Source organism: Lonchura striata, chromosome 4 (genome assembly GCF_046129695.1).
Source record: "Lonchura striata isolate bLonStr1 chromosome 4, bLonStr1.mat, whole genome shotgun sequence".
In the NCBI taxonomy this organism is placed as follows: Eukaryota; Metazoa; Chordata; class Aves; order Passeriformes; family Estrildidae; genus Lonchura; species Lonchura striata.
This window is the reverse complement of record NC_134606.1, coordinates 1,078,566-1,091,286: the sequence shown is the minus strand read 5'-3', so window position 1 is coordinate 1,091,286 and position 12,721 is coordinate 1,078,566. Positions and strand designations below refer to the sequence as shown.

Below are 12,721 nucleotides of genomic sequence, written 5' to 3'. Positions count from 1 at the left end.
GGGCAGGACAAGGTGCTGCTGTGGCAGCAGGACCCCAACGCTTCCCGTCTGCGACGCCCGGGATTCCCAACAATTCCCATTTGTCCCGCCAGGGATTCCCAACAATTCCCATTTGTGCTGGCCAGAATTCCCAACAATTCCCATTTGTGCTGGCCAGAATTCCCAACAATTCCCATTTGTGTTGCCCGGGATTCCCAGCAATTCCCATTTGTGCTGCCCAGAATTCCCATTTGTCCCGCCAGGGATTCCCAACAATTCCCATTTGTGCTGCCCGGGATTCCCAACAATTCCCATTTGTGCTGCCCAGAATTCCCATTTGTCCCGCCAGGGATTCCCAACAATTCCCATTTGTGCTGCCCGGGATTCCCAACAATTCCCATTTGTGCTGCCCAGAATTCCCATTTGTCCCGCCAGGGATTCCCAACAATTCCCATTTGTGCTGCCCGGGATTCCCAACAATTCCCATTTGTGCTGCCCAGAATTCCCATTTGTCCCGCCAGGGATTCCCAACAATTCCCATTTGTGCTGCCCGGGATTCCCAACAATTCCCATTTGTGCTGGCCAGAATTCCCAACAATTCCCATTTGTGCTGCTCTGGGAGTGTCCAAGCAAAGGCTGGATGGGGTTTGGAGCACCCTGGGACAGTGGGAAGTGTTGGGGTTGGAATGGGGTGGGATTTGAGGTCCCTTCCAGCACAAACTGTTCCACCTGGAGAAGGGAAAATTCCAGGGAATGCTCAGAGTGCCTGGAGGGGCTCCAGGAGAGCTGGAGAGGGACTGGGGACAAGGGACAGAGGGACAGGAGCCAGGGAATGGCTCCCACTGGGAAAGGGGAGCTTGGGCTGGGATCTTGGCAAGGAATTCCTGGCTGGGTTGGAATTCCCAGATTTGCTGGGGCTGCCCCTGGATCCCTGGAATGCCCAAGGCCAGGCTGGATCCACCTGGGACAGTGGGAGGGGGTGGCAGTGGATGGGATTTAAGGTCCTTTCCCACGCAACCCATTCCATGAACATCCCAACCAGCAATAAGTCGGGATTTAGGTAGATCCCAGAATCCCATAATCCTTAAAAAGGATTGGGAAAGCCCTCCTAGACCCTCCAGTCCCACCCGTGACCAAAATCCTTCATCCCAACGCCGGGGTCGCTCCCAGCAGGAACAGCCTGGCCGTATTCTGTGGATGCTACAACGAAATCCTGGCTCAAAAATAACTTCAAAAATATTAAAAGAAGAAAATCCAAACTATCCAAACCCCACTGCCAAGGACAGGATTCACAGGATGCAAATTCCAAGAAGAATCAGCAGAGCCACCCCCGGCCCTTCCCTGGCCACCAGTCTGGATCCTTCCCACCCCTCCTTGCCCGAGGTTTGAAGCTCCCAGACTTCCAAATTACAATCCCAATTTTTAAGAGCCCAAAACAAGCAGCAGATTGTACCAGGAAAAAAAAAAAAGTAAAAAAGGGCAATTAGAAAGTCAGAATTCCTCCAAGTTCTCGTTAGTAAAAGTTTTATATCCCTCCAACATGTGGCACTCCAGGAGAAAACCTGGCAGAGGGAAAAATGCCCTGGCCCACCTTTCCTGAACACAGCCACGTTTCAGCCTTGGCCAAGGTGGTTCCTATTAGGGGCTTTTTTCCATTTGAAATTTACTGGTTAATTTTATGGAAACAAATCAAGGGAGCTGCGTATTATAAATCTATTAAGGATAAAAAAAAACCCAACTCTGCAAATAAAAGACCCCCGGAAAAAAATCTCACACCTCCCCTCCAGCCCTTTCCAATTTTCGTTTATGGGCCTTTTAAAAGGGAAAAGTGGAGGTGGGAGGTCCTCGTGGATTCCCACACGTGTGGCATCCCTGCCCAGCCCTCAGGAATCAGCAGCTTGATGGAGCCATCCCCTTCTCCAGGTTACCAACTCCACCTGCTGCTGGAACAGGAAAAAAAAATCCCTTTTTTTACAAGGAATTCTGCTCTCCCCACGGAATGGGGTTGGGAAGCTGAAGGAGAAAATTCCAAAGGGTTTTGACTGCTCTGCCTCCATCTGGAGTTAATGGGGCTGCACCTGCTTTTCACAAGGTGTGAACGTGACCCCCCAAAGAGCTCAGAGGCTCCAGCACAGCCTTGATCCAAGGGAACAGAGGGGAGATAAATCCAGGTGGGAAAAGGTTTGGGAGCAGAACATGAAACCCTCAGGGGTGGGCGAGTAAAAGGCCACGGGGTTCAGCCAGGCCAGGGCTGGGGCTGCACCTGGATGGGGCAATCCCAGCACAAATCCAGGCTGGGTGGGCAAGGAAGGGATGGAGCAGCCCTGGGAGAGGGATTTGGGTGTTCTGGATGAGGCTGGAATGGCCCAGCCCAAAAAACCTCCCCAGGGCTGGGCTGATCCCAAAGGAAAGGTGGGAATTGTGTCCCTGTGCCCTCAGGTGAGAGCCCACCTGCAGAGCTGCTCCTGCTCCTGGATCCCAAATCCAGGAGGATGTGGAGCTGCTGGAGAGAGCCCAGAGGAGGCCCCGGAGCTGCTCCAGGGCTGGAGCCCCTCTGCTCTGGAGCCAGGCTGGGAGAGCTGGGAATGTTCCTCTGGAGAAGGGAAAATTCCAGGGAATGCTCAGAGTGCCTGCAGGGGCTCCAGGAGAGCTGGAGAGGGACTGGGGACAAGGGACAGAGGGACAGGAGCCAGGGAATGGCTCCCACTGGGAAAGGGGAGCTTGGGCTGGGATCTTGGCAAGGAATTCCTGGCTGGGATTTGTCTGGAATTCCCAGATTTGCTGTGGCTGCCCCTGGATCCCTGGAGTGCCCAAGGCCAGGCTGGACACTGGGATTGGATCCACCTGGGACAGTGGGAGGTGTCCCTGCTATGGATGGGGTGGAATTGATGATTTTTAAGGTCCCTTCCATCCCAACCCATTCTGGGATACCTTTGGATCCCCAGGAACACAGGAGATAAAATAACAAGGTCAGCCAAGGTCAGCACACCCAACCTTGAGAGTTTTCCACCAGTTTCAGTGGAATTTTTTCCAGTGAAATCCCAGCTGCCTTTGCTGAGCCACAGCCCCTGCAGGGACAGGGATGTGTCCAGAGCAGAGGCTCTGGAGCAGCCTGGAACAGCTCCATCCACGGCTCCTGGCTGACCTGGGCATCGTGGATGTCCCAAATTCCTCCTGGGAATTGCTCCTCACTGCAGGACAACCTGACCACGGGATGGGACAAGGGGCAGAGATGGCAGCAACTGCAGGGAATGGGGAAAAAGGGGGGAAAAAGGGAAAATCCAACATTCACCTGCCAATGTGTGAGCTCCACCCAGCGCTGCCAAGGGCAGGAACAACCCCCAAAGCCTTGGTCACATCTGGGATCAAAGGGAATCAAAACCCCTGAGCTCCACTGAACTCCTCCGTTCAGCGTCCTCAACTTCATTCCTTATTGGGAGAGGAAAGAATTCCCTCAGCTCCTGGGGATTTTACCGGGATAGTTGTTCCCTGTTCACCTCAGAACCACAGAATTCGGGTTGTTTTAGGCAATCAGGTGACAGCTGATTAAGGAAATGACAGAAGAAAACTGCAGGCAGCCCCAAAATCACCTTCCTGCCTCGTCCCAATCCACAGGCGGCACTGCTGGAACTGCCCAGAGCTCCCAGGAACGGATGCAGGGAACAATCCCACCTAAAAATGTCCTTCTTTTCCCCCAGCACAGTGACTGGGAGAGCCCCTGCCAGAACAACACCAAAGATTTGCTTCTGCAAACAATCAGAAAAATCTTCAAGGACCTGGAGCCTCCTCATCCTCCAAATAAATTCCAAGCTGCCTTTTTCTTCCCTTTCCAAGTGGAGTGGAAAAGAGAGATCCTCCCTTCTCCCAAACTCTTAATAATGTTCTTCAAACACTTTGGAGATGCTTCAAGAGAAAGCACTGAAGAAATATTAACCAGGATTTCATCCCAAAGCCTTGGAGCTCATTTCAGAGCTGGCTCCACATTCCAGCCTCATTCCCTGCTCCCAAATCCCTCCTGCTTTAAGGTGATGGGCGTGTGGGTGCTTCAAAAAGTTGGGAACCTCAAGAGCATTGTCCTGCAGGGTTTATAAATCCCTTTTTTCCCTGCTTTGTGAGTGGAAGCAGAGGTTTTCCACAGTCCCAGAGGGATATTCAGGAAAATCTGGCCGTGGATGATTCCCCTGTCCCCAGCCCGGAGCCTGCGAGCTCCTGGAGCTGCTGGGGCTGACACTAATGAAAAATAAGGAGCTCCCAGCACAGCTGCCATGCGAGGAAACACCAAAAATGTGCTCCTAATTTCTTGCTCAGCTCCAAAGATTTGTGAGGACTTTGTGGAGCTACTGCAACGAGTTAGGAATGATGAAGTGCAAGGCTCCGGCTCGGGCCAAGCGGCGGAGGACGCAGACACTGCCTCGTTACTGCCCCGCTAATTGAGGTCCTGCTCGGCCCGGAACGCCGAGGGAGCAGCAGGAAAACGTCTGGGACCTTTCCCTTTTCCAGCCATCCTTTAAAAAACACTTTCTAAAATCCCACCGTGCCGCAGGAGCCAGCCCGGAATGAGCAGGGGGATTCTCGGCCGGCTCTTTCCTCCCGAAAGTTGAAATATAAAGTTCGGGGAGCATTTTGGATACCTGGATTTAGGAGAAACAAAAAAAAACACGGGATGTGGGAAATAATGGACTTTCCAAGTGCACCTTGGAAACCAGGCGCTGGTTCTTGTCGTGCCTCCGGGAAAGGAGGGGCAAGGATGGGTCCAGTTAAATGTTGGGAGAGTGGGAAAAGAGCTCCTGGAATTCTGTAGGAGACTTGAAGGACTTTCCCAAGGTCTGGACAGGCCTTGGAGCACCCTGGGAGAGTGGGAGGCGTCCCTGAACATGGATGGGGTGGGAATGGGATGGGATTTAAGGTCCCTTCCAACCCAAACCACTCCGGGATTCTGGAGCCCCTCTGCTCTGGAGCCAGGCTGGCAGAGCTGGGAATGTTCCCCTGGAGAAGGGAAAATTCCAGGGAATGCTCGGAGTGCCTGCAGGGGCTCCAGGAGAGCTGGAGAGGGACTGGGGACAAGGGACAGAGGGACAGGAGCCAGGGAATGGCTCCCACTGCCAGAGGGCAGGGATGGATGGGATATTGGGAATTAGGAATTGTTCCCTGTGAGGGAGAGAAGAAACAAATCCCTGCTTCTCTAAATGGATCCCATCTTTTTCCAAAGACTAAAGAAGTTCTCCTCAGCACTCCACAGCCCAGGATTTTCCCTCATTCTCTCGTATCTTTAGCCCTGACAATAAAATCCTCCAACCGTTCCATTTCTACCATTTCCATGGATCCCTTCCCTGATTTTAGGAATCCCCCCCTCAGTCTATTCCCAAGAGTTTCATGTCAGGGAAGAAAAGCTTCCTCAAAATCTTTACAAAGAGACCTTCACCCCATAGATGTGAAGGAAAACTCTTCTTCCCAATGATTCCTTTTGGTGTTTAAGGCAATCGCTTCCTGGAATCAGGATTTCACCCCTGGATTTCATGGATAGCTCCCTTTCCAAGAAGAGCTTTGCAGCTCACCCTCACTGCACGAGGATCCCCAAATGTTATTTTTGTGAGCTGAGAGGAGAAACACCAGAGAGGGACAGGAACAACATCCCACCAAAAAACTCCTGCAACTCCCTATCCTGGAAAAGAAAAAAAAAAACAAACCAGGAGAATCTGTTTGCAACTGGGAAAGCCAAGATTGGAAAGAAGAAAATTCCCAAGAAGTAGCAGCAGCAGCAGCGGAAGAAAAAGAAGATGATTCCAAAAAGAAGCTTTCAAAGAAAAAAAAACAACCATTCCAAAGGAGAAAAATAAGGCTCCAAAAAAGAAGAAGATGAGGATTCCCAAGAAGAAGATGATGATTCCCAAGAAGATTCCAAAAAAGAAGATTTCAGAGAAGAAGATTCCCAAGAAGAAGATTCCAAAAATAAGATTTCGGAGAAGATTCCCGAGAAGAAGATTCTAAAGAAGAAGATTACAGAGAAGATTCCCAAGAAGATACCAAAGAAGATTCAGAAGAAGATTCAGAACATTCAGAACATTCAGAAGAAGACGATTCCAAAGAAGAACAAGAACAAGATTCCCAAGAAGAAGCTTCTGAAGAAGATTCTGAAGATTCCAAAGATTCCGAAGAGATTCCCAAGAGGAAGAAAAGCCTGTGGAAGGACACTGCCCCTGACCATTCCCAAGGGACATGGAATGCTGCTCCTAAGCCTTCTTCCAAGCATCCCTTGGGACACCAAACAGGATTCCTGCCCCTCCACGGCAGCTCCTGCCCTGCCCAGGCTGGAGCCATGAGCTGGAGTAAATCCAGGTTTAAAAACAACGCAAGAACTGGGAGGGAGCTTGGCTGCTCTCCTCACAGGGGGAGGGATTTCAAATTCCAGAGTGGGAAATGTGGGACAGAAGGAAAACTGGAGCTCCTGGTGCTCCGTAGGGGCTGCTGAGGGATGGGATCAATGATCTCTCCTGAGGGCACCAAAAAAAGCCTGGCTTAAGGAGCAATTCCCTGAGCAGGGCTTAGGCCTGGCCTAAGGGAACGGGGAGGCCTGGAGAGAGGGAAAAGTGGGAATGTGGAGTGGTGCACGGGTGAATCCACACATCAGCCACCACCAGGGCCTGGCAGCTTGTGGGGACAGCCAGGAATGGGAGCTGGAGCTCGAGAGGACACCGAGGCCACCGGGGGAAGCCCTGGAAGGAGAGGAAAGATCAGGGCTTTCATCGGGAGGGATGGAAAAGCCACGCTGAGGATGGGAGATCTCCTCTGGAAACAAGGGAATTTGGGACTGGAAGGCGAATAAAAATTGGGAAAGACCTAAAATGCTGAGCAGAAGAAATATCTCAACAAGTGTGTGAATTCCAGAGGAAGGAGAGATGGGATTCATCCATACCCCACACACAACAGCTCCAGCAGGAACGGTCAAGCACCATCGTTATCCCAGGAATTCAGGACCTCTAAAAAACATGGTCAAAATCTCCAGTTAGGTCTTGGAATATCACGCTCTGAAGAAGACAGCCTTGAGAAAATTTGGAAAAATTCCTTATTTCATAGAATCCCCAACTGGGCTGGGCTGGAAGGGACCTACAAAGGTCCTTTAGTCCAAACGCTGCCATGGGCAGGGGCATCTTCCCCTGAATCACATCCAGTCCAACCTGGCCTGGAATGTTTCCAGGGATGGGGCATCCACCCCTCTCTGGTAAATCCAGGGATTTCCCACCCTCACTTTGCGGAAGTTACTCTTTAATTCTCATTTAAGACAACTTTGCTGCAGTTGGAGCCCTCAGCCCTGGTCCCTCACAACAGGCCCTGCCATAAAATCTGCCCCTGTTGATGAGGATACAGCAATCCCTGCTCCGGATCTCCGGACTGGGAAGTTTCAGGGCTGGAGTTTGCCTGCCTGTGGGCAAACTGGGATGGAGTTTGATGGGATCCCGGGACCCCACGGGGCAGTTTAACACGAGCCGTGGCTGACTCTGGTAAACAACTCCTGTGGTCTGTATTGAGAACAGATCTGGGAGCAGGAGAAGAGGCCCAGCAGGGGGGATTTGATCTGATCCGTGACCAAAACCATTCCCATGCCCCAAGCCAGCCCTTCATGGGCTGACCAGTGAAGCAATCCCCCACAATTTACTCCTGCCATAAAGACAGCCTGTTTTCCCACAATCCTGGAGCCACCATATCTGGGATCAATAAACGTCCTCAATAGCCACATAAAACTCCTTTCATCCCTTCTCCCCTCCAGAAAAGGTGGCAACTGCCACTCCAAATGGCCAATCCCACTGGCCAAAGGGGCCCCGTGCCCACGCCTTGGGATCAACTCCCAGCCCCACCACGAAGTCCCAGAAAACAAGTGACTGCAGCTCCTCACCCCAAAAGCTGTGGCTCATGGCCTCGGCTTTGTAGGTCCTCTGGAAAGAGTTACCAAAGATAAAACAATCTTTCCATCTTCTGATTTAAAAGGGACTTCTGGGCAATGTCTGTCCTAAAACTCAATATAAATTTGCATTTCTCCCTGGAGGCTCCTCGTTCCAAAGGGTTCCCATTGGGCTTTAACAATGCCACTGCCCTTTTTTCGGGGAACAATGACAAATCCTCGTCCCCTTGATGGATGCTCGTTCCCTACAGAAGTCAACAGCAAAAATGTGAAAGGGTTCGGAGCATCCACGATGTTCCTACCAAATTCCTCAGGCTCCCCAGCCAGGCACGATCAAGGACTCGGCACAAGGAGCGAGGATGTGCTGAAAGAGATCCCAATCTCACCAGAAAAGTCATCCCGGGTTCCTGCCAGCCCAGCAAAGCGGGGCTTTGCTCTTCTGGGGGGCTTTCAGCAGAGATTCCATCCCGAGTCTGGCAAGATCCGCCCACTGCAAAGGGGGAACTCCAGAGGGAAACAATGAAAGGAAAAAGGGAATGGAGTTAAGGCACTTCGGAGCCTAACGAGGCACTGAGCTGTTGCTCAGGCGAACTTCAGAAGACCATTCATCTTCTGAGGGAGCCACCAGCAACGGCCCTGCCGCGGCTCTGGAACCGCTGCCATCCTGGTGGGAGGTCCTGTCACACTCCCAGGATTTACAGAGCCGCGGGAAGATAACGCCGAGCGCTGGGATCACCATGGGGAACGATTGTCTTCCCAACCGAGGAGCAAAATTCCTCCCAGGCCTGGCAGCTCAGCCTGTCTAAAGCTGCAGGTGGCACCTCACTTCCAAACACCCTCCCGAAGAGATGGGGAGGCTCCCGGAACAGAGGAGAAATTCCTACAGACCTGCAGGGACTTCCGAGGGATGAGAGGTTCTGCAGAGCCTCCAGTGCCAATCCCAAAACCCTCCCGGAACAAAGGAGCTTTGGGCCTCAGCAGAACCAGAATGGATTGTGCTGGACCCTCACGAGTCATAATTAGTATCTGTTGATAATTACAGACACTTAACGAGCTGATTAAAACCACAATTTCTAATGAAGGAGACACAAAGCCAAGTTTCTGGTCTCCTCTGGAATAGGTCGTGTCCTCCTGAGGACTCAGCCCAAGATTCCCACTTTGCCATCCCTGTCCCTCAGGAAAAATGAAACCTTGTTAAAATCCAGCAGAAACTTCCCTCCCGTAACCGCCCATCCCAAACATCCATGGAAAACGGACATTTCCAAAGGTTTTCACACCTTCCCACACCAGAACTGCCCTGGAGCAGCTGAAAAGCCAAACAATTCCATGGATCTGTCCTACCAAGGGCTGGGATGGGTCACTGGGAGCAGAACAAGCTCTGACCCCGGCCATTTCCCTTCCTGCCTTCGGAAGCACGGCAGCGACTTCCGTGGTGAGGATGTCACTGAGACCCGTGCTGGCCACCAGCTCCAGGAATTCCGTGCCTTGGGCAGCTCTTCCCGGCCAGGCCATCCCCCAGGAGAGCTGGAGTGGCTCTGCTGGAGGAGGGGATGGCCGGAACCACGCGGGACCCGGTGGGAACAAAGCTCTGCCCCCACAGCAGCGGCCGCTCCTGGCCAAGGGCTCTGGGAAGGTCCAGGCAGGAAGAATTCCCAACTCCAGCAGCTCAGATCTGCCTCTGACAGAGGGCCAACACGGAAATCCTCCCAACCAACATCCACAGGGAATCCTGGAACGGCCAGCGTGGGAAGGGACCCTAAATCCCATCCATTCCCACCCCATGGGCAAGGACACCACCTGCTGTCCCAGGTGGATCCAACCTGGCTTTGAGCACCTCCAGGGATCCAGGGGCAGCCCCAGCAAATCTGGGAATTCCAGCCCAGCCCCTCCCCACCCTCCCAGCCAGGAATTCCTTCCCAGCATCCCATCTAAACCTATTTTTTTCCACTTTGACCCCAAAACCTGGACATCTCACCTTCCACCCTGCCTCCCCAGGTTTAGATAACTGGCTCATCCCAAGCTGAGCAGACACCGAAATGATCCATGGAAAACCCAAAAGCAGAACAAAAATGGATAAACTCCACATTTTCTCCTCTCATCCAGTTTTTCTTTGCACCAGCAGCAGGTTTCCCATCACCATTTGTCCCAGCACCTGGTCCTTTCCCCAAAGAATGATTTTCCTTGGACACCCGGCATTGCAGCAATACCCTGAAATATTCCTCAACTCCCAGCTCACAATAAAAAACTTTAAATACTTAACCAAGGCACCTTTACTTGCTAGTTATAAACCAAAAATTACAGCTTTTGATGCAAAACTTGGAGGTTTTTGTTCTTAGCTGTGGGTTGGGCTTTTTAGGACAGCAAATAAAGATCCCACCAGGTAAGAATAAAACAATGAAATTCCCAATAAAATAAAAAAATGACGACCCCAAGGAGTGATGGGGATGGAAACTCTGCCCGGAAAAAAGGAATTTCTGCTGCTCCCGCTTTGAAGAGTCGTTCACATCCCTCTCTATAGGATCAGAGCACTCAATTTATATAAAACAAATGTACAGACAGGCTGGGAGAGGCTTTGGGAAGCGCTGGGAGCAGAAAGGAGGAGTTCCCACGATAAGGCAAACGGGAGAAGCCATCGGACACGGCGACAGAGGGATTCTGACACTCCATGTGCAGTAGGTTTTAATTATATTGTAATAAGGAGCTATATATGTGCATTTCTCATTATTTACTAGATGGCTTCTTTAAATTCTAAGCCAAGCTGTGTTTTTTGGTTGTGTTTTTGTTTTTTTTTTTTTTTAAGAAAAAACCCTCCGTTTTTAAAAAAAATAATTAAAAATAGAAACGGTGCTGCAGAGAACATTTGGAAAATTTTTCAGAGCCGATTGTTTATTGGGACTCCAACTGATTTTAATGAAAAATATGGTTATAATTTGAAAAAAAGCAGCACTTTTATGTTTTGCATAAGGAAAAGGCCCTACAATGCAACCTCCGGGGCACTTCTGGAATCAAAAAAAAACCCCAAATCTCCAATGGTCGCCGGGGCTCGCCGGCCAAACCCCCCCCCTGGAAACCCCAAAGATGTGGGTTCCAAAGTATTCCAAGCATCCACAACAAGTGAAACTGGATGTAGGGAAGTATGTTCCCAACATTTCCTTCTGTTTCTGGTGAAACTGGAACCAGATGACCCCGGGCAGCGCATTGTGTGGAGGGGTCACTAAGCAGCTGCAGATGCGCCCCGCGCTTCCAGCGCGCTCCGGGGAAAGGTCATCCCGGGGGGAACGCGGGATCGTCCCGGCCCTCGCCGCTCTGGAGAGCTCAGCCTGGAGGTCTCCGGGTGTCGGAACCCAGCACACCCCTCTGGCTGCCCTGGCTGGCCCCACACCCTGGCAGGGGGCTCGGAGACCTTGGCACCAAGTCACAAACACTTGTGGCTTCCATTTTCGCCCGTGGAAAAAACTGCCAAGTCTGTGTGAGGAATTAGAAGCCACAAGGGTTTGAGTGGTGTGATATTTTAACTAAAACAGAGTGAAAAAAGTGTAATTTTTGGGGTTTTTAGAATGGGGTTCAAGATGGAAGGATTTGGGCACGTCCTGGCCTTCTTCTCCTTCTTCTTGCCCTCCATGTCTTGGTGTGATGGTGACACTTTCCTGCTGGTTTAAGGTGGAGATTCACAGTCTAACATGGGTGATGGGAATTGGTAATGAACTGCAGGCAGACACGTCGTTTTGAGTATATAGGGTGGGAGCTGCTCGAGGTGAGAACGCCACGGCCTCCTTGCTAGGCAGAGATCGGCAGGTCAGAGAAAGAATGTTCAGATAAGAGAAGAAATAAACAACCTTGAAAACACAACCAGAAGCATTCCAGGCTCCTTCTTGGGCTAAGGGAAGCAAAGAGTCTTTTTGATCTCTCGGGGTCACCCTGACCACAGGAACCCCGAGAGAGGAATCCACATCTGGGGAGCAATCCCAGGGAGAGGCGCAGGACACCTCGCTGGGGCCGGGATGATGGAGGAGACATCCGGGTCCTTCTCCCGCTGGGAGCAGGCCCAGGTCTCTCTCCTGTGGGAATCTTGGTTTTCCCAGCTCTTACAGAGACTGAGAGGCATTTTAAAAGATTTCTTTCCATTATCAGTCTCGATGAAGGGTCAGACACAAGAGATGTAAAACTCAACGCCATTCCATCAGAAGCCAGCCCATTTCCTGGTTACCACACCTTGGAAATGTTTTTCAGCCTGTTAGCTTTTGCCACAAAATGCTGCTGAAATCCTCCTAACACCAACCACCAATATTTTTACCCCACGTGGTCCTGCTACAATGAATCTCTCACAGTTCTAATCCCCCAAAATATCGAATCTTTTTGCGAGGCCATAGTGTGAAACTTGTTCAGAACTTGCTTCTAGTTCAATCTCTCCCTCAACAACGTCACCTCTGTTCTGTGGCCTTCCCAAATCAACCTTTTCTCGTGTTTGCACACAGAGGTACGAGGCTGTGTGAGCTTTCTGTCGGGTTTTGAGAACTCTTCACAAATCCATCCATGGGTGGTTCTCCCATATGGCCTTTCCCTGCTCGTTCCACCTCAGCAGCCATCCCAGTTTGGTTCCCTGGCTCTGTGAGGTCACAGCAGAGGCCTCCAGGTGACCCTGCTGGGACTTGGCCCAGCCTGAAGTTCCCCAGGAACTTGGGCTTTCCTCCCCTTTTCCAGTTCGTTCACAGGAAACCAGGACACTTGTGATGATTTCTCCACGGAAAGGGCACTCAGGACTTGGAAGTGCCCAGGGAGGTTTGGATTTGCCATCCCTGGAGGTGTCCAAGGAATTCCTCCCAGGTGGGGATCAGGCCCAGCTTT

General features: G+C 51.3%; 1 protein-coding gene across 1 annotated transcript in view; it reads right to left on the bottom strand.

The window, feature by feature from the left end:
• The window catches only part of EXOC6B (exocyst complex component 6B), a 318,901-nt gene that overhangs the window by 180,273 nt on the left and 125,907 nt on the right, over nt 1–12,721 (bottom strand). The gene's annotated exons all lie outside the window — the stretch shown is intronic.